The sequence below is a fragment of the Chenopodium album genome, chromosome 17 (genome assembly GCF_948465745.1).
Source record: "Chenopodium album chromosome 17, dcCheAlbu1.1, whole genome shotgun sequence".
NCBI lineage: Eukaryota > Viridiplantae > Streptophyta > Magnoliopsida > Caryophyllales > Amaranthaceae > Chenopodium > Chenopodium album.
Genome location: NC_137850.1, coordinates 36,185,253 through 36,205,342, shown reverse-complemented (window position 1 = coordinate 36,205,342; position 20,090 = coordinate 36,185,253). Strand labels below are relative to the sequence as shown.

The 20,090-nt window shown below is 31.9% G+C and overlaps 1 long non-coding RNA gene across 1 annotated transcript; it reads left to right on the top strand.

Moving 5' to 3' along the window:
- Nucleotides 1-10,179: 10,179 nt before the first annotated feature.
- Nucleotides 10,180-13,110, top strand: LOC145587865 (uncharacterized). The gene is made up of 3 exons (XR_014101457.1): nucleotides 10,180-10,372; nucleotides 12,530-12,709; nucleotides 12,832-13,110. It is a non-coding gene; the product is annotated as an uncharacterized LOC145587865 (long non-coding RNA).
- Nucleotides 13,111-20,090: the final 6,980 nt, after the last annotated feature.

Genomic DNA, 20,090 nt, shown 5'->3' with positions numbered 1-20,090 from the left:
AAGCTGATATTATTCGCAAAAGTAAATTTTAAAACGTATCTATCACAAATAAACAATGTCTATTACAAAATTGCAATTAATATCTATACTTAGTATTTAAAAAAGCAAACCAAAAAAAACATGTGTCATCATGCTATTACACTTCCTTATCTTCTTCTTCAACTCAATGTGCCACATGTCGTTTTACATTTTTTATTTTTGATTATACAATTTTTCTTAACTCTTTCATTAAACACTTTATCTTCATCTCCCCTCTTTAATTCAACCTTTTTAATTTCTCTCTTTGATTTTAGTCCCTCCATCTTCTTTCTATTAAGTCTCATTTCAATTAAAGTCCCACAATTTTTATTTCTTTAATTATGTTTTCATTTACATATTACACTCATAATTATTTATTGGTATTTTCTCACTCATTTCTCAGTGCAATTTTCTATGAACAAGCCGTGCATTGCACGGGCCAAAAGACTAGTTAGACTTGAAACGTATTACAGTATTACTCTAATGAAAAGTTAACATTGAAGACTAAAGAGAAGATTAATTAGTGTAGCTATATTTAATTGTAGATTTGAATCATGTGATACTAGTTTACCTTCTATAACCGGTTACTAAATTAAAAAAGTTTGTCAACCAATTTCCACTTCTCTTAAAAAAAAGGGATTTTCATTTAATAAATGGAGGGAGGGTTATTTTGCAAAGCAAACTAGCAAAGTTTATCAACCAATTCCCACTTCTCTTCATAGATTAACTAGTTTTATGCCCCATGCCCGGGTTGTTTATTGAATTTTAAGATAAATTTTCAATCTAAATGTCATATTTTAAAATGTATCATTGATACAAAATTATTAGTTGGGAATTGATGTGCTTTTATGACAATTTAAACTATGTAGTAAGCATGTAATGACTAATAATAATAATGGTTAAAATGTTTGATTAAATACATAAAAAGAATAAATAGCAAATTAAGCATGAAATGTTAGAAATTTCTAAAAATTAGCAAAAAAATAAATTAAAAAAATTGTTCTGAGCCTGTTGGGTTAGCCCGAACCTACAACCTTGGGTTAAGGTTGAACATTTTTTGACCCGTAACCTGAAATGACTCTATCCAAAATGACTCATTACACGACTCGGTTGACAGGTCCACACACAATATTATTATATCAGATTGTGAAGTATATTATTTTAATCGATTAGAATATATTGTAAATAGATATTGTACATTTTGAACTATTTGCTTTGCTCCAAAAATATTATGATATAAAAAATAAATTTAAATGATCATTATTAAGAGTTTTAATCTAATACTTTTTTGAATAAAATTATAATTCAATACTTATGAAATATTTATATTTTATTGTAAATAAAACTCTAAACTAACAATTTTATCCTAAATTTCTATCCAAATTTGATTAAAAATAGAATTCTAAATTGATTTTTTTTATCCTTCAAAATCTATATAAACCTATCCAACGTGGCGCGATACTTGGCGAAAAACTGAAATGCCAAGTGTCGTTGTCTCATAGCCTGACTAAAAGTTTAGCTTTATATATTAGTTATTAGTACGTGCCTCGGGCGTTGCCCCGAATACCCATTATAAAGAGTGTACTTATTTATGGGCATGTTTTCTATTATTATTATTATTATTATTATTATTATTATTATTATTATTATTATTATAACTATTATTATTACTATTTTTATTAGTATTTATACATATATATTTTTTTTTACATGTTAGATAAAAAACATTAATGATACCTGACCATATTTATAATTATAATTATGTGGTTATTCAAATAGTAGTAACATTCTATTGTTAATTGGATATTCATATTAATTATAATATTTTGTGTGTTGATATAAGTAAAATTTTATTGTCAATAAAAAAATACGGAGTAATTTTTTTACAAAAGAATTATAAATTATTCTATGTATACTTTTTTTCTTACACAAATTTATCCAATCTAATCTAACGTGGCATCTAATCTAATTACAACAATATCTATTTGTCGCCTATGTGGTGTGATACTTGGCAAAAAAATGGAATGCCAAGTGTCGTTGTCTCGTGGCATGGCTGCGAGACCGGTTTATTTATTACTGATATGGTACTCCCTCTGTTTTTTAATTTGCATCACTTTTCTTTTATGGGTGTTTTTTTTAAATGCATCACTTCTATATTTGGTAACTTTATACTATATTTTATCATTTCTCTCTTATTTTAAACCCCAATCAACATATTTTATCATTTCTCTCTCTTTCATGGTCTCCACTAAAATAAGAAAAATATATATCCTCTCTCACATGCTTTCTCTTTCATGGTCCCATCTTACTTTTACAATAATAATTTATTCACCCACTCACATACAATATTATATTACTACCCTAAAACTTTGTGCAATCCAAAGTGATGCAAATAAATAAATAAATAAATAAAAATGGAGGGAATATGATATAGCTTTGTGCCCGGACGATGCCCAGATTGTCCTAAACGTTTTAGCTTAAATGTTATATACGATTATATAATCTCTTTTGATAATATAAAGTATTTTTACCAAAATAAAATTAATTTTACTGATTCTCTAATAATTTTTTTAAAATAAATTAAATAACAATGTATTTTTTAATCCGGCTAGCCATACCATATGGCCGAACAAAGTAACCCCTATAAAACTGACCAAGTAACCCCTATAATACTAACTGAGTAACCTCTAACACTCTAACTAATGCCCCGTTCATTTTACCTTATTTTTGCTGAATTGAAATTATTTTTACTGAACTGAAATTATTTTTGCTGAATTTAAATTATTTTTACTGAATTGAAATTATTTTTACTGAATTGAAATTATTTTTGCTGAACTTAAATTATTTACTGATTTTCTATCATATTTATTCTTTAGGTTTATGATTTTTTACTGAACTGAAATTATTTTTGCTGAACTGAACTTATTTTTACTAAATTGAAATTAATTTTACTGAACTGAAATTATTTTTACTGAATATTATTTTTTTAAAGGTGAAGTGAACAGGGCCTAAGTAACCCTTATCTATATCACTGATTGAGTAACCACTATAATACTGACCAAGTAACCCCTATAACACTAACAAAGTCACTCTTGTTATAGTTGGTGACACGACTTGGCCAGCTACGTATAAAAGTTTGTAATTAAATATATTATAAATGGATCTTATTTTAAACATCTTTTTAAAACGAATTTGATGATGGAAATAGAATTGAGTTATAGGATAGTTATTAAAAGTTATGATTAATTTTGTATATATGAAATATTAGAATTCTATCGATAATAAAACTCTATACAACAATTTTATCTTAAAAAGTCTATCCAAAAATCACTTACTTAGCATCATATGTGTCACAATAATACCTATTTATCTTCTACATGACACGACACTTGGCGAAAAATTGGAATGCCAAGTGTCGTTGTCTCGTGGCCTGGCTGCGAGACCGGCTTTACATATTAGTAATATGATATGATATTATAAGTAGAGATTAAAATTTTAAAAGTAATTAAATTAAAAAAAAAAAAAAATTCTAATCAACCTTAATCATACACGTGCTACTTTCTTACCAAGATTAAATTGAAATCATGGTTGAGTAGGTAAAACTAATAAACTATATATAAATCTAAGAATATATGGCCTACAATTTTGATTTTGAATAATTGTGTTGGAATTATATTACACTCTTACCTAACTCTTAGATGCTTCTAGTAATTAATTCGACTACGTATACCTCAATCTTTGTTTTCTGCTTAATCAATTTGTTTGTGTCTCTTTCGACATTAGGTGGCATAGTTTCCCTACAATTTCTTAAGCCATGAATTGCTAAGTAGATCATTATTTAGGTGGTGCTTAGTGCACCTTGAAGATCTTCTTATTACAACCTCTAATTTTTGAAGTAACGAAGATGAATCAAGGTTGGGTTTTGGATTTAGGTTGCTAGAAAAGGTATCGGGTAGGTTGTGTCTTTAAATTAGGTTGGAGCCTTTAACGCTTAAGGAGTTATTAAAAGATGTAGATATTTGAAAAAAGATAGGAAATATGAAAAAGATATTGCAGTATAGGAGTATTATTGGTCTTTGTTTGCGGGTTTCACTTACCTCTTCTTCCCCACTTTTAGAGAACCCATAAAAATAATTTGGTACTATGATTCTTGATTAGTATACCATAAGAGTTAGCCCATTGATGGCTCGATTCAAGTTTGAATACGAAATAAACTCAAATTCATACAATATGATAGATGGAGGATCATTCATCTCCCTTCTAATTAAATTAAACTAAGTTACTGGTAGCAAAAACCTCTAATTTGGCCCCACTCTTGGTTTCTTTTGATCTTTAAACTATTTTCTTGGTAAGTGAATTCTCTATAAGCTCTCTTTGTTGTAATGACAATGATTCACATATAAAGTGTTGGAAATAAAGAAATGATATCCAAAGGGTCAGATATGGGCGCTCAATCGGACTGGCATTGTCCGACTGGGCGCGAGAAGAGTCGTAAAATTCTGGAGTTCCACCACCTGATCGGGCGAGCTCCGCCCGATCGGGTGCTCGACCGGGCGAGACTCGCCCGACCGAGCACGAGAAGACATCTGGAAAAAGGGAGTGTCAACCCGATCAGGCAAGCTCCGCCCGGTCAGACGCGAGTTTGTCCGTTGGACTCCAACGACTCCCTTGGATTCCTTTTCTTGGTTAATTTCTTGTAACTCCCCATTTAAGAGGTTGATTATGGTGTTTTAATCACCATGATTATTCTAATTTTATTTTCTTATTGATTAAAGAGATTTCTCCTTGATCTTCCATCTTCTTCAGTCTTCTTTATAAATTGGAGGTTATTTTTTTTTCTGATCATATACACAAGAAATACATATCAAACACAAGTTTGCTTAAACACATAATCTATATTGGTCATAAGTTACTTGGCTCCAACCTTCCACCCAAAAGTGCCTTTGTGTGGAAGTGGTGTGTTAACCTTAGGAACGTGTCGGCGAATACAATTGTGCACCCCGGTTGCGTCAGAATTTCGTTTTCAAGTCAGTGAATTTGCTTCACAACACACTGTACTCTTTCCATTGTCTAAGATCATCTTTTTGATCTTATTATTTACTTCTTATTGTAGCCTTGAAATACATCTTATTTTACAACAATTTGAAAACGAAATTCTATATTTTCATGGTTACATCGTTGGTATTGATCGAAAGATTAAATGTGCAAAGAAAAATAATTTTTGAAGAAAAATTATGTTCACGTTTTTCTGGGAGTAGTCCCGGAAATGGTCCCCGATCGAAGGTCAATCGTTCTCCGTTTGAGCTGAAATTTTGGCATCTTGTTCGGGACGTATGATGCTTCATTTTCAACGGTTGGATCATTGATAGATGCTCACGTTTGGGAGTTATGGTTTCAAAGTTGAGATGCATTTTTGGAGAGGGAATTTAGGCGTACTACGGATAATGCTCATCTTTGACACTTGAATTAATTCAAGGGAGGTCCTTTTTAAACTAATTTTAATTTGATTATGCTTAATTGGTTAATTTTAATTCTAATAATCATCTTGACAAATATATGAGTTGTGATTTTTGGCATTATAATGTTGGATGATTATTTTGTCCATAATGCATTATTTGTTACATGATTATTAGCTTATATGCTAGAGTATAATTCATGTTATATATGTGTGACATTACATGAAATGATTATTTCTATTTCTTTGTTCTATGCTTATGGTTTGAACTTAGTACTTAGAAATATGTTAATTGGTTTTATTTACCAATTTGTTGGTTGTATGAACATATGTGTTGTTTTGTTCATTGAAAAAGTACGTGTTAGGTTATTGCTCTCGATTAATTTCTATTAGCAATATGTTGAGTTCCTAATGTTGACATGCCTATATTGATAGATAATTCATGGTTATTTAAGACTTGTTAATTTGTAGGTTTTTTAAGTTTTACCTTGATTTTTTGTTACAGTGAGTATGATATGGAGTATGATGCAATGTCAAGGTCTATTATTTTTGGTACATATGTGTTGATATACATACATATATGTCTTGCTTGTGGAGACATTGTTCATGCTCATAATAAAGCTTACTTTGCATACTTCTTTTCAAGAACTCGTGTTAAGTCTATCAATTTATTAAGTATGAGAAGTTTTTGAATGAGAGTTATGTAATTATTTTTGCGAAGAGTTATTTGTGTATTTTTTCTCCATAGGAGAGTATCATTATGATTGTTGTTTTTGTGACTCTTAGTTGTGGCATATATCTATAGTTCTTGTTGGAGAATATATATATGATTGTACTACTTTTATTAATTTTGCTTTTGAAATTCTTTTGGTGGCTATTTTTGATATATTAGTGTGTTAACTAAGTTGTGTTAACCTTGTGATGAATTTTTAAGGTATAATAATGTTTGAATTATTATTTAACTAGGGCAGCCAACGCGCGCGTTGCACGCGGAATGGCTAGCCTTTGCAACTTAATTTTACTTGTCTTGTGTTTGCACTTCACATGGAGGAATAAAAGACCGGTAAAGGAATATATTTCTATTGCTTAGGCATTGTTTGTTTGTAGTCGTGCTAAGTTGAATGTTACATGTGAAATATCTCGTATATTGAAAAAATCTTTATTTTTATTATTTGTATATGGTGATTCTTTTAATTGGAATACTATGTACAGTTACATTAGAATGATAATGCAGAAAAGGAACAGATGTTACAATTGTTGTTTGTTTATTTTCGCAGTGTTGATATTAGCATTACTTAATTGTGGTGGTACAATACGAAATAGAGAAAGAATCATCAATGATGAAACCAAAACGACAATTCCTAATCCACCATAGAGGCTAACAATATTAATCAATGAGTTCGTTTCTAATTTAAAAGTACAATTCTTCTAGATGAAACCGAAACAACCAATTCCTTCCCACACTTATGCCCAACCGTACATGATATATATATATATATATATATATATATATATATATATATATATATATATATATATATATATATATATATATATATTATACTAAAGCAGCCTATATTCACCTATCAAGTTCAGTCTAACCAATGAGTTTTTAGACTTAAGAAGTCCTGTATAGTGTATAGTGACTAAATTCAAGTCCAGACTAAATTATGAAATTAATCTTATCTTACACTGATGAATTGCTCATATGCTAAAATAATGATCTTTAATAGAATCCGAGTGTGATCCTATCATTACAGGTTATGAAGTTTAAAATCCATAGTAGAATGTTCTTAACTTAATGATAATCTTGTTTTAAATCTATGGACTTTGCTCCCAGAAAATTCGGCGACCCTCTTCCACCGCCTCCCCCTCTCCCCTCTTCCTTCTTGAGGCCCCCTTCCTCAGCGTTCCCGTTTCCAGACCATCGACCGCGAAAAGGTCCTCATTATTTATTCCTTTTCCGCTATATATTGGTATTGTCAACTTTTTTTTGGCCACAATTTGATTTGGAATTTTTGGGAAGGTGGTGAACAAAGATGTGGAATTTAGTACTTGGAAATGGCAAAGATAGTGTGGAGAGAGAAAGTTAAAAGCTTTCAAGAGATGGAGTCATGGAGAGGAGGAGATAAAGCTCAAATGTGTAAGGAAATGTAGACGGGTAAGAACAATTTGAAGTTGGATTATTCGAGTACAAAATTACAAATAGGGGTACAAAGGTAAAACACATTTTGAAGGGTAAATAGGGGTACAAAGGTAAAATAACATTTTGAAGAGTATAAAAGTTCGTGCACTATTCATAAGAACAAATTTCTACTTTTTATAAGGTAGGGATTCAATGGTTAGATTATTTTACTTCTTTAATTGTCCAACTTAAGAGAGAGTTTTCAAGAGTTATTAATTCTTATTGCATGTTTTGCTCATTTTTATTCTTACTTGGTTCTATTTGATTATTTGTCTAAAGTATCATTATTGATTTCCTTATGTGTGGAAATTGATTCTTAAGAATTTTATTTCTTTTGATGTTATGCTTAGTAAATCTCCACATGGTGCCTATATGTTTCAAGTAAAGAACATGGATCTAAATGTACTTCAAGAAGCTCAAAAATGCTTAGTGGATGCATAATCACTACAAGTGGTGGTCATTGGGTTATTCGTCATTGATTGCTAAGGTAAATTATTAGAGGCACCATGGAGGTATCACTACTAGAAAAAGACTGATTTCCGACAGAATGCTTCCGACGGACACGAAATTTCGTCGGAAACATCGGAACTTCTGACGGATTGTTTATTTACGACGGATTTTAACAATCTGTCAGAAATCCGTTGTAAATTTACGACGGAAAATAAATCCGTCGGAAAAAATATGCTTTCCGACCGAAAATTCCGTCGGAAAGTTAAATTTCCGACGGAATTAAAATCCATCGGAAATTTCCGACGGAATTTTCCGTCGAAATACAATTATATATATAAAAAAATCAACCTTTGTTAAAACCCTAAACCGAGAATCTTCCTCACTCCTCCTTCATTTCATTTCCACCATTTCTCTCTCTTCCTCCCTTCTCTTTCTCTCTCTTCCTCCGCCCTTGCTCTTCTCCAATTTCTCTTTCTCTTCGTCTCCTCTCTCCTCCTCCATCTCTTTCTATCCACCATCTTCTCCTTCTTTCATCTCTTTCCTCATTTCTCTTCTCTTACTTGGTGTTTTCCATGGCCGAAATTAATGGTTTTTTGGTCAAATTCGACCATGAAAAGTGTAGATCTACACTTTTCATGGTCGAATTTGGCCTATTTAAACCATATACAAGAATTCAAAGCCAATTTCAGTTAATAAGGTATGTTTTTCGAGTCTTTAATTTTGTTTTGGTTTTTTTTTTTCTAAATATTTTCGGTTGTTGGGTGTTCGGTGTGGTTGCGGTGGCTTGGTGCCATGGTGGTTTGGTTTTTTGGTCGGATCTAGGTCGGTTAGGAGGGTGGGTCGGTTATAGGGTAAGGTGGGTTGGGATTTTTTTGGGTTTCTGGGTGTTGGGTTGGGATTTTATTTTTTTTTTCTTTTTTTTGTTTAATTTTTGGGTTGTGATAGTTTGTTTTGGTGGTGGTGGTTTTAGGTGGGTGGTGGGGTGGTTTGCTTAGGTGGGGTGGTAAATCTGGGCTAGTTTGTGTGGGTTAGGGTTAGGTGGGTAGGGGTTTTGGTGGTGTGGGTCGTGGAACGGGACGGGTTAGGGGGTTGGTGGTGGGGAGTTAGTTAGGGGCTGGTGTAGTGGCGGTTGTTTGATGTGGGTGGTAGTGGCGGTGGTCTGATGTTGGGGTAAGGGTTTATTTGGTGGTTGATATGCCGTGGTGGCGCAACGTTTTTTTTTTTTATTTCTTAAAAACAGTTTTCGACGGAATTTCTGTCGGAAATATCCGACCGAATTGTAAATTTTGTCGGAAATTTCCGGTGGATTTTCCTGGTGCTGGAAAACCTCTTTCGACGAAAAATTCCGTCGGAAAAGTGTTTCCGAACTGAATTTCCGTCGGAAGAAGATAAATTTCCTACAAAAGCTTTTCCGACAACCAGTTACGACGGAATTCCATCGAAAACGGGTTTTCCGACGGATTTTGGGGTGGTTCCGACAAAATTTTTCCGTCGAAAATGACCATTTTTCTAGTAGTGTATGTTCACATATTCTTTTCTCCATTATCAACTATGTTTTGATTTTAGACTTAATTAACTTTGGCATGTGGGATTTATGGTTCTTATGAGTTTATAGAATTTTCATATAGGAATTTAGTTCTTATGAGCCCCATGTGAAATGTGTAGAGTTTTTCATGTCTAATTTCAATACTTAGTGAAAGACCTTTGTCGTCCAATGTGGGGGAACGAGTAATATGATGAATTAGTGTTGGACTCAAAGTCTTGGTTTGTTTGATATCTTGATCACTACACCAAAAACTAGATTAGAGATCGCAAAATATAGAACAGTTATCAAAGGTAGGCGTTCTCCAGAAGAATATAGATCGTTTTAATATAAGAGGCGTTCTGTATGTTAATATATATGAAACGGTTAGCATAGTTAACCGTTCTCTATTGCTTTTTACTCAAATAATTAAAAAAAATAATTATGTATTATAAACGATATAGAACGGTCATCTTGACAACCGTTTTGTATTATATCGGATAAAAGTGAAAATTGAAGGTATTGAAGGCCGCATCACTTGCACTTTCATGAGTTTCATCAAAAAGTGAAACCTTTTTCACATTCATCAGCAAAAAAAAAAATGTGAAACCTCCAAAGCAAAACCTTCATCAGCCGCTTATTGTTCTGCTCCACCGCCGCTCTACCCCTGCTCCACCGCCGCTCTACCGCCGCTCCATTTCTGCAGTACCGGACCTGTCTGCATAGCCACCAATAAATTGAGGTTCGAATTTTTCTTGTGATATAGTAATTGGATTTTGATAATTGTCAATATAATTGCATGAATCATTCAAATTATGTAGGAAACAAAAGTAAATTCGTAGAATTCGAATTTTAGGAGATTGAAAAAAACTTCAAGGTTCTTGTTTTAGGGATAAATTCATCGATTGTTTGTATGTATATATTTAAGCCAAATTATTGCATTAAGTTCAATCAAATTATCCTTAATTTTGTCGAATTTACTTTTATTTCAATTGTAATCAAAATTATTTTTGCCAAATTAATCTTACCTAAGTTCAATTTAAAACCCTAATCAGATTTTTTTTTTTTTTTTTTTTTAAGGAACAAAGAGATAGGACTTAAAACAGTGAAATAAATATACAATTTTTGGTTTTGGTTTAGTGGTGGTAATATATGTTGTTGGTAGAATTGATGAGGATATGGCTGAGCCCATTTTGTGAATGAGGTTTGTTTGAAAACAAAATGTTGGGGTTTTTGTGTTTACATCTGCTTTTGAATATGATTTAGAGTCTACATAGACTTGCTATTTTACCTCTTCTTTGGCTGAATATTCATCTGCATTTAAGGTCAGACAAAATCAAATGTAGAGTTTGATGCCCAATGGAACATAAAACGGTAAGTAGAAAGCAAAACAAAGAAGGGGTTATAGGCTAAATATTCTACTTGAACTACCCTATGACAAGAAACAAAAAATTCAAAGAAGGAGTTGTAGTGCTCATTAAGCTAGTTTACATCGACATTTCGAGTGTATTTTGATCAACTAGGTAATTATCAACTACTACTATTGACATTGGGATATAATTCTTCATTATCTTCAACGGTTATATATGAGCTACTTTTTGTTGTAAAAAAATTTTGCCGGTGAATTACTAAAATGCACTAGTATGTTCTATTGTCCAAGTAGTAGCAATTAAGGTGTTTTTTTTTTCTTGACTAAATTGGTACAAAGCTGGAAACTACTGTATTTCTGAAACAATAAAACTGAGTACTATGTTGTCTTGCTTTTGATTTTCTCAATAAATTGTATTTGTAACATTCAATTTTATGAACTTCGGATATGGTACGGTTACAGTCAGGTGAATGTACCAATTTTTATTATAATTTGCTTATCAAACTAATCAAGTAATTAGTTGATCATTTTTTTTATTGCTAAACTTACTAGTTGCTGATTGAGACATTCGAAGAATCCTTTTAGTCTGCAGATGGCCCAAGTTTAGCTTGAGATTTTAGCACCTAAGCTAGCAATAAACAAACTAAACCCCAAATGCCCTGTCCTGCCCCTACCCCTGGGTTTTCCTGTGTCGTACATTTTCACATATCTTCTATAAAATGCTTACCCGTCGTAGTTAATTTTCATGGGAGAATATTTTGCACTCTTCTTTTTCCATCTGTTTAGACGAATCATTAGATTAATTAAGAGTATTATCTTGGCTTATTATCCATTTGAGCAAGGTGTTACAGTCTTACGGATACAAAATAATAATGTCAGATAGTAGAGTAAGTACAAGTACAAAATAGGAGTCCATGTGAAATAATCTCTCGCAAATTGATGCAAGCATTGTAGTCTTGACTAGATTCTTGTTGCTATTAATAGGAAAGAAAGATGCTGCTGCTTCCTCTTCAGTTCTTCAGTTGTTGAAGTTGTTCTATTTAATTGAATTTTTAACTACTTCATATCTGTTTTAAGCAATTATCTTAATTAAACTAACAAATTAATTAATTTCCTTGCAACTTGTTCTATAGAATAGGTAGGAAGGTTTTTACTCTACTGTTTTGAGTTGTCAGTCGTGTTTTTTATTCTTTTATCAATAATTTCTTACTTGTATTTTTTTATTTCTGATAACTTTTCCCTAAAAGTTCGTTTGTTTTTAAGTAGTGTATTTACTCTTGAATGGAGGAAGTTCAGAGATATGAATGAATTAATTGCACTAGGTTATGCAAATCTATTATGCTACAGGTGTACTATATATTTATATGACATGGATGGGTTGATTATAGGTCATATAAAGTTTATGACACTAGAAAAATCTATCAATAGTTCTAATGTGATTCATGTGGTTTGTGGGTGGGTAATGACTATTGTGGTTTTTGTCTAAATTGCCTTGTCACCTCCTTGTGATAATGATGGTTTCTGTGGCAGTGAAGGAGATGGAGATGGTTTGGGCTGTGCTGGCGCCAGTCCTGCTGGATGGAAAGGGGGCCGCTGTGCAGGTGATGGCTGAGATGGTACTTGGGTCTCTTGGTTGGGACGTGGAGTAACAGGTGCTTGCTGAGGTGGTAATTGTCTGAGCTGGTGCTTGGGCCACTTGGCTGGAACTGTGTACTAATATCTGCTTGCTGCGTTTGTCAAAAAAGAAAAAAAAATATACTTATTCATATTTAATTAGATGAACTTATTTTATATTATTAACTAATATGTATGTATTTTACATTGTTTTGTAGTATTTTAAGCAAGTTCCTCCTACATGTTCTCAACAAATCATCGAGGAGCTTAGGGAAAGGTGGATCGCATATGTTACCGGAAACCATCAACCAAATGACAACGACGATGATTTATGTGAATTGTAGATCAATATGGTATTGGTATATCTAAGCATAATTTTTATTAAATCAATATTAATTAGAAAGGTGTTTTAATATTTAACTCAAGTATTTGTTTGTATAAAAAAAATTTTGTATGAATGATTCAATTTAATTGTGGCTGGATGTTTTAATTTTATATATGAGGTATGTATATTTTGATTGCTTTTGTCGTATCAAGAAATATTTTTGTTAATTTATGTTATACAAAAGTTTATATTGCATATATACAGGATCATGGATTTATTTTACATAGGAAATGTGGAATTTTTCTTGCAGGATAAATGTACAAGATAAAATACAGGAATACATACAACAAATACAGGTCTAAAATGAAATACAAAAAAAATACAGATTATCAAAATACAGGAATAATACAATTAAAATACATATAGGGCTAATTCGAATAATCAAATACATATGGTCGAATTTTACTTTTTTTTTTTAAAAAAAAACATTAAAGAACTGTTATCTAACTTAACCGTTCTCTATTGTAATGCAATATAGAACAGTTAAGTAGCCTAAACCGTTCTCTTTTCCTTCCTTAGTGTACGAATTTAAGAAGGGAAAAGAGAACGGTTGTGACTAACAACCGTTCTCTATTTGTCAATATATAAAACGCCTAAATGACCCGTTCTCTATACTTTATACATCGCTTAACAGAAGAACGCCCCTAAGGCGATCTATAAAGCCTATTCTAACAGTTCTCTAAGGCCTTTTTTGTAGTAGTGGATTTTGCTTTTTAAGCAATTGATTGTATGTTCCATGACTTTGTATGTGAATGTTGGATTATTGGATTCTCTCCATGTATCACAATATTGGATTATTGTGTGTGATTGTTGGCCGAATTATTCAATTATCTCCATGTACCATAATATTTCGCATCCTTTACTATAATAATTCGTTTTTAGCAATTTATGCTTATGCCATGTTTATACATATGATAAGTGATTTGGCTATGTATATTGGAATTCCCATGTCTCTTGATTGCTATATTTCCTTCTATGTATTTATTTTGTTTATTGAGTGAACAAGTTGAATACAAGAGGAATAAGAGGCATTAATATTAGATCTTTCTATTATTTGATGCAAAGCATAAAAGTGACTAGTTATGCTAAAGACTTTTATTTGTTTGCCTTGATTTGTTTTTATATCTCTGTGTTTAAAGATTGTTTCCTTAACTTAATGAATTGTTGACGTGAGTGATTGTTTACCTTGGAAGAAACTATTGGGGTTAAGTTAGATTATTTCTGAAATGCATGCTTAGAGTTCTCCAATCTTTTTATGAAGTATGTTTCTAAATATTTCTTCCAAAGTTTATCCAACGTCAATTCACTAAGTGTTGTTAGAAGTGTTCAAGGCTAAACTTGTGAGTAAAGGTTACTTTGGTTTTCTTGTCTTAATGGAACAAGATGACTTATTTATTTTGGATCCTTGTCCTTGATGATAAGTTTCCTTCTAGTGGTTGAAGTTTGTTAAGCCTTTTAAGTGGTGACCTATGTAAATTAATTAGAGAGTTCCATGTTGAAAAGAAATGTGAGCTAAAAGTTCAAGTGTGAGTTGACTTAAGTTTATTACCTAAAAAGTGGTACAAGAATTTGGTTAGTACCTTGTGAGGATCTAATACTTGTGATTAAGTTTGCTTCTCACTACTTGCTTCAAGGTAATATATTATTTGTTGTATGTCTGCAATGTGAGTAATGTGGTGGTGTAGACACTTGATTGTGTCTCCCCAAAACAAAACCCAGTGATGAGTACCTTTCACGCCATTTGATTATCGAACGAAATGAAAGTGTGAAAAGTCCTGTGATGCGGTTGTTTTAATAAAATAAATCTTCTTTCTGTTTTCGAAAATGTACTCTATTTATGAAAATGTCCGGTCCAATTTAGTTTGGTCCATGATAAGGGTCCAATAATGGTATATTTGAATTGGGCTCAAAAAGAGCTTTCCAACGATATATTATAAGCCCAATTCCGATGAATAATGAGGAAGTTATAGCTAAAATACTAAATTGGGCCTGAAATGGTTTTAGGGCCCAATGATCTAGAGGAGGGCCCATTAATTAATATTCCTCAAGTTATTAGGATTGATTTTAATTTTCTAGAATAATCTTGAAGGTTTTTTTGAGTTTTAATGGAGTTAGGAATAATAATTGTATCTTTTATGAAAATAAAGAATTCTATTTGGATTAAAACAAGTGTTTTTAAAGAGATTAAATCTGATTTTCAAAGATAAGTATGAACGTTGTTAATCGAATTTAAATAGATTCAGGATTCCGTACAGGTTTTTAGAAAACGCGTGAATCAGCACGAGAAGACAAATCTAGCGCGCAACGACAAGCCTTTCACGTCGCGCTAGACCCTATCGTTCTGCGACAGAGGCAGTTTTACTCCTAATAGGATTCGGTCTTTTCTGATCGTTTTTGGGCTATTTTCTTTATAAATAGGGTCGTATTTCCCCGTTTTTATTCATTCACAATCATCAACAATATTTTCTTCTCTCTCTCAAGCAATAGCTTATTCTCCCTTTTTCTAAGCCTTCCCTTTTCATAAAAATATCGCATTCACAAGTCTTAGACACACCTAGCCAAGCTCGAAGTTGCCTTCGCCCTAAACGTGAAAGGTTGATAATTTCTGAGGGTTTGGTCCTGTAGGGAATATTTAAAACATTACCCCAAACTTGAACCCCACTGTGATCATACACTTAAGCATGGTGGCGTCCAAAGGGAAGGAATCTAGAGCAAAAGAGTCGCCAACAAGTTTTAGGAACTTGTAAACCTTTCACAAGGTGAAGATTACACCCCTTAACGATCCATGAGATCGTCAACTCCAAAAGGTCTTGAACCAAATAGGGTTCGGGGATGAAGGTACAAATCCAACCTAAAAGAGATTGAACCTGCCCTAAAAATAGGCCTCTACTTTATTCTTCTCTTATTCATGTGCGCTTTCTGACTAGCATGCAAACAATAGGTTAACCCTAAACCTGTTTATCTATGTTGGTTGAATTTAATGCACAAATAAAACTATTATTGGCGATCACTTGATTATAATCATATTAGCCCTAAACAAGATTATTAATTATCTTATTAAGCGTGATTACAAGTACAAATTCCCTTTAAACATGCAAGAGAGGTGCGATCAAGCAATAACAATAAATAAGCATCAAGCAACATAATAATTACAATAACAATCATAATTATGATCATGTTAATAATAAAGCTTAAATATAATAGCAAGATCCTAGGCATGATACTAACAAGATTAATAACAAACCCTAGCATGTTACTAAGCAATAAAGATCAAAGCTTTAAACCTAGCATGTTACTAACATGATATTAGAAAAGAGTAAAAGACACCCTAAACATGATACTAGAAAGCAATAATAACATCCTAACATGATACTAGGAATTAAACAAATTTAAACATGCTTTCTACAAGAATAGAGCAACAAGATTACATACTTTGATGCCTCGTATCTGTTTCTATTAACAAAATACACGCGTTAGTAACTTCAAGGAAAAGTATAAAATCAAACAATCAAATTAAATAATGGAAATAGAGATTAGGGACCAAACCCTCAGAAATTATAACCTTTCACATCTAGGGCGAAGGCAACTTCGAACTTGGCTAGGTGTTCCTAGATCTCGTGAATGCGAAATTTTGTTTGTGAAAAGCTAGAGAGAGATGATTGATGATGATGATTGTTGATTATAGATGATGATTGTTGATTGAATAAAAACGAAGGTTCAGGACCCTATTTATAAGAAAACAGTCCGGAAATAGGTAGAATTTGATAAGGAATAAAACTCCACTCTGTCGCTACAAAACCGACCTTGTCGCATGGTGACAAGCTCTGTCGCGTGGCGACAGCCTGGATTTCTACGTGCTTTCAACACGGAGTCCACATACGAATCAAAATCGATTTGTAAAGTTCATACGAAAACCGAAATCGTATTTTCCATAAAATAATATTTTATTCCAAATAAAACTTATCAAAAATATAATTATTAATTCTAATCTTATTAGGATTAAAGAGAACCTTCTAGAGAATTCTAGAAGACTATAATCAATTCTAATAACTTTAGGAATAATAATTAATATTGGGCCCTCCCCTAGATCATTGAGCCGCATGTAAAGATCAAACCGGGCCCAGTTTAGTATTTTGGCCATAACTTCCTCATTATTCATCGGAATTAGGCCTATAATATATCGTTGGAAAGCTCTTTTCAAGCCTCATCCAACTACACTATTATTGGACCCTTGTCGTGGACCAAACTAAAATGTATTGGTTGTTTTCATAAAATAGAGTTGTTTTCTAAAACAGAAAGAAAGAATTTTAATAAAAACCAACCGCAACACTTGACCTTTCACTCTTTCACCTTATTCGATAATCATTTGACGCAAAAGGTATTCATCACTGGGTTTGGTTTTGGGGAGACACATTTGGGTGTCTATAGGTCCCAAATTCCTATTTCAATTATTTAAATTAACTGTTTGATTTAATATTTTCCTTAAAGTTACTAACGTGTGTATTGTTTTGATAGAAAGAGATATGAGGCAACAAAGTAAGTAGTTTTATTGCTTTAGAGAGAATCTTTAGATTATTTTTGTAACACCCTCAAATCTCCCTCTACGGAAATACTAGTATAATATGTATAATTATACCGTAGAGATAGACTTAGGCGTGTTACCGTCGCGTGATTACGCAAGGCTACTCAAACTTACTAAATAAACCAATACTTTGCAGCAGAAACTTCAAAACTCTTCTTTATTTAATAATAGACTAAAAATATTAACCATTGTCATGAGTACTCAAAAATAAATACAAGAACCAACATATCCTAATCTAGGTGAACCATTCCCGGGACTCCAAATGCTCATTTATGACTTCACCTGAAATTAGTCAACACTGCTTACCATTAAGGTAAACAGGGCGAACCAAAACAAAATAAGAATACAGATTAGCAAAATATGCTAAGTACGATAAGTGTGAGATAATTAAACTCAATTTATTCATAAACATGCTTTCGAAATCAATTCCATCCATTCCAATAATTAAATCAATAATTCTAACTCAAAATTCCAAAAACCAATTTCAATAACCAATATTAATATCCAATAAATCCAATTCCACTTATTTTAAAACCAATTTCAATTATTCAAAAACCAATTCCAATTATTCCTCTCCCAAGTATGCACACCCCACAAGCTTGCACACCCCCCAAGCTAGTCTCCTTATGTTACAAGGCTATTCTTGAGGAAAGACTTGATCATACAAAGTCCAAAGTCTTATCAAATAAACCAAATCCGCATAGTGGGATTACTAACATGCTTATAAAGCTTTAATAATAATAATAATAATAATAATTCAATAAATCCTCTTTAAATCCAATACTTCCAACTTTTAATAATAATTCCAAAACTCCTTTTTATTAAGTTCAACACGCTTTCAAAATAAATCCCTTTTAAACATGAATAATAATTAATTCATTTAAAATATGATATAAAATCAATACTCCAATTTATTTATTAAAACCAATTTATTTAAACATGCTTTTATTTCATAAATCATTCAATTTAATTCAATCATCACAAGAAATCATTCATACATGCTCATTCAAATCCATCTTTTTCAAGGTATCTAACCACCTAACGTACCTTGATCCTCGCTTATCAAAACACACAAACGGAACCTCAAGAATCTTGATCGAACACACCCTACAAATAAATATAACCTTAATTAATATAAGGTTAACAAATAATCACAATAATTAAATTAAAAACCTCCCAACTATATGTACATGAACCTTTTAAATTAATTTATCATAAACATTATTAAAAATCTGATTTTTATATAATTAAAACTACTCATAATAATTTTTATAAATTCCCCATAATAATTATAATTAATTGAATAAGAGAAAAGAAGAAGAAAAGATAAGAAACCAAGGAGAAGAGAGGGGAGGAGGTGGCGGCAAGGGGCTACCGGCGGCAGTAGGTGGTGCCGGAAGGTGGAGGGCGGCGGCAGTGGGCGGCCGAAGAGGTGGTGGTGTACGGTGGAGGTGGTGGTGCGCAAGGAGGAGTAAAGAAAAATAAAAAGAATTTGAGAGAGAATTAAGAGAGAATTATGAGAATTTGTGTGAGGTTTGATCATGAATTGAAGGGTATTTATAGGCTAGTGTAAGCATGAAATATGGTAGGAAAATGTAGGAAGGATTATTGTAAGTAGGGTTTAAGGGATTACTTGGAGAAGTGAGTAAAAGAATTAAGGAAAGTTTGGATATTAAGGTGATTGTGTATAGTTGAATATGAAATGTATGTATGTCATGAAAAATAATAAGGAAATTGAAATTACTTGGGGAATAATTAAGAAGAATGAATGGCAAGAAAATATGATGATTAGATATTAAAAAGATGGAGAAATAGAATTAAGGAAAATAAGAGATTTTGGGAGATAATTAAAAATACAATTTTACCAAATATATTCCCCCAAAATAATTCAAAAGGGCCGAAAATATTGAGCTTACCATAGCTCAAATTTTCGGATTCTTCTAGATATATTTAGGAAGATTTTGCTCAGTTTTTAAGGAATAAAATAATTGTATAAATAATATAGAATAATTAATTAAATAATTAATTAATTAAATACCAATTATTCACCAACAAATAACCAAGAAAAATCAGATTTTCCATACATGGAAAATCTGAAATCCCTAGCTAATTATTGGGAATTTTCGGCCATCATAAATAATTAATAAAATATTATTTTGCTTTAATTAAAATATCTGAAATATGTAAATAATCCGATTTTTAAAATAAGATAAATGGATATTAAATCTTATCCAAAATAATGATTAGTTTTCAAAATACTTTTGGCGCCAAAATTCAAATACTATTTTGGCTCCAAACAATTAATTTACTAAAATACCCTTTTTATAAAATAATTCCTAATTAATTAATTAGAAAATACGGGATATTACAGTCTACCCCCCTTAAAATAAGTTTCGACCCGAAACTTAGCCAAAAGAAACGAAAATCATTTTGAAATTATTGGTTCATGCACATCCTAACTTGACTCAAGACTCCAACCAAACTCAATTAAGACTCGAAGTCACTCAAAA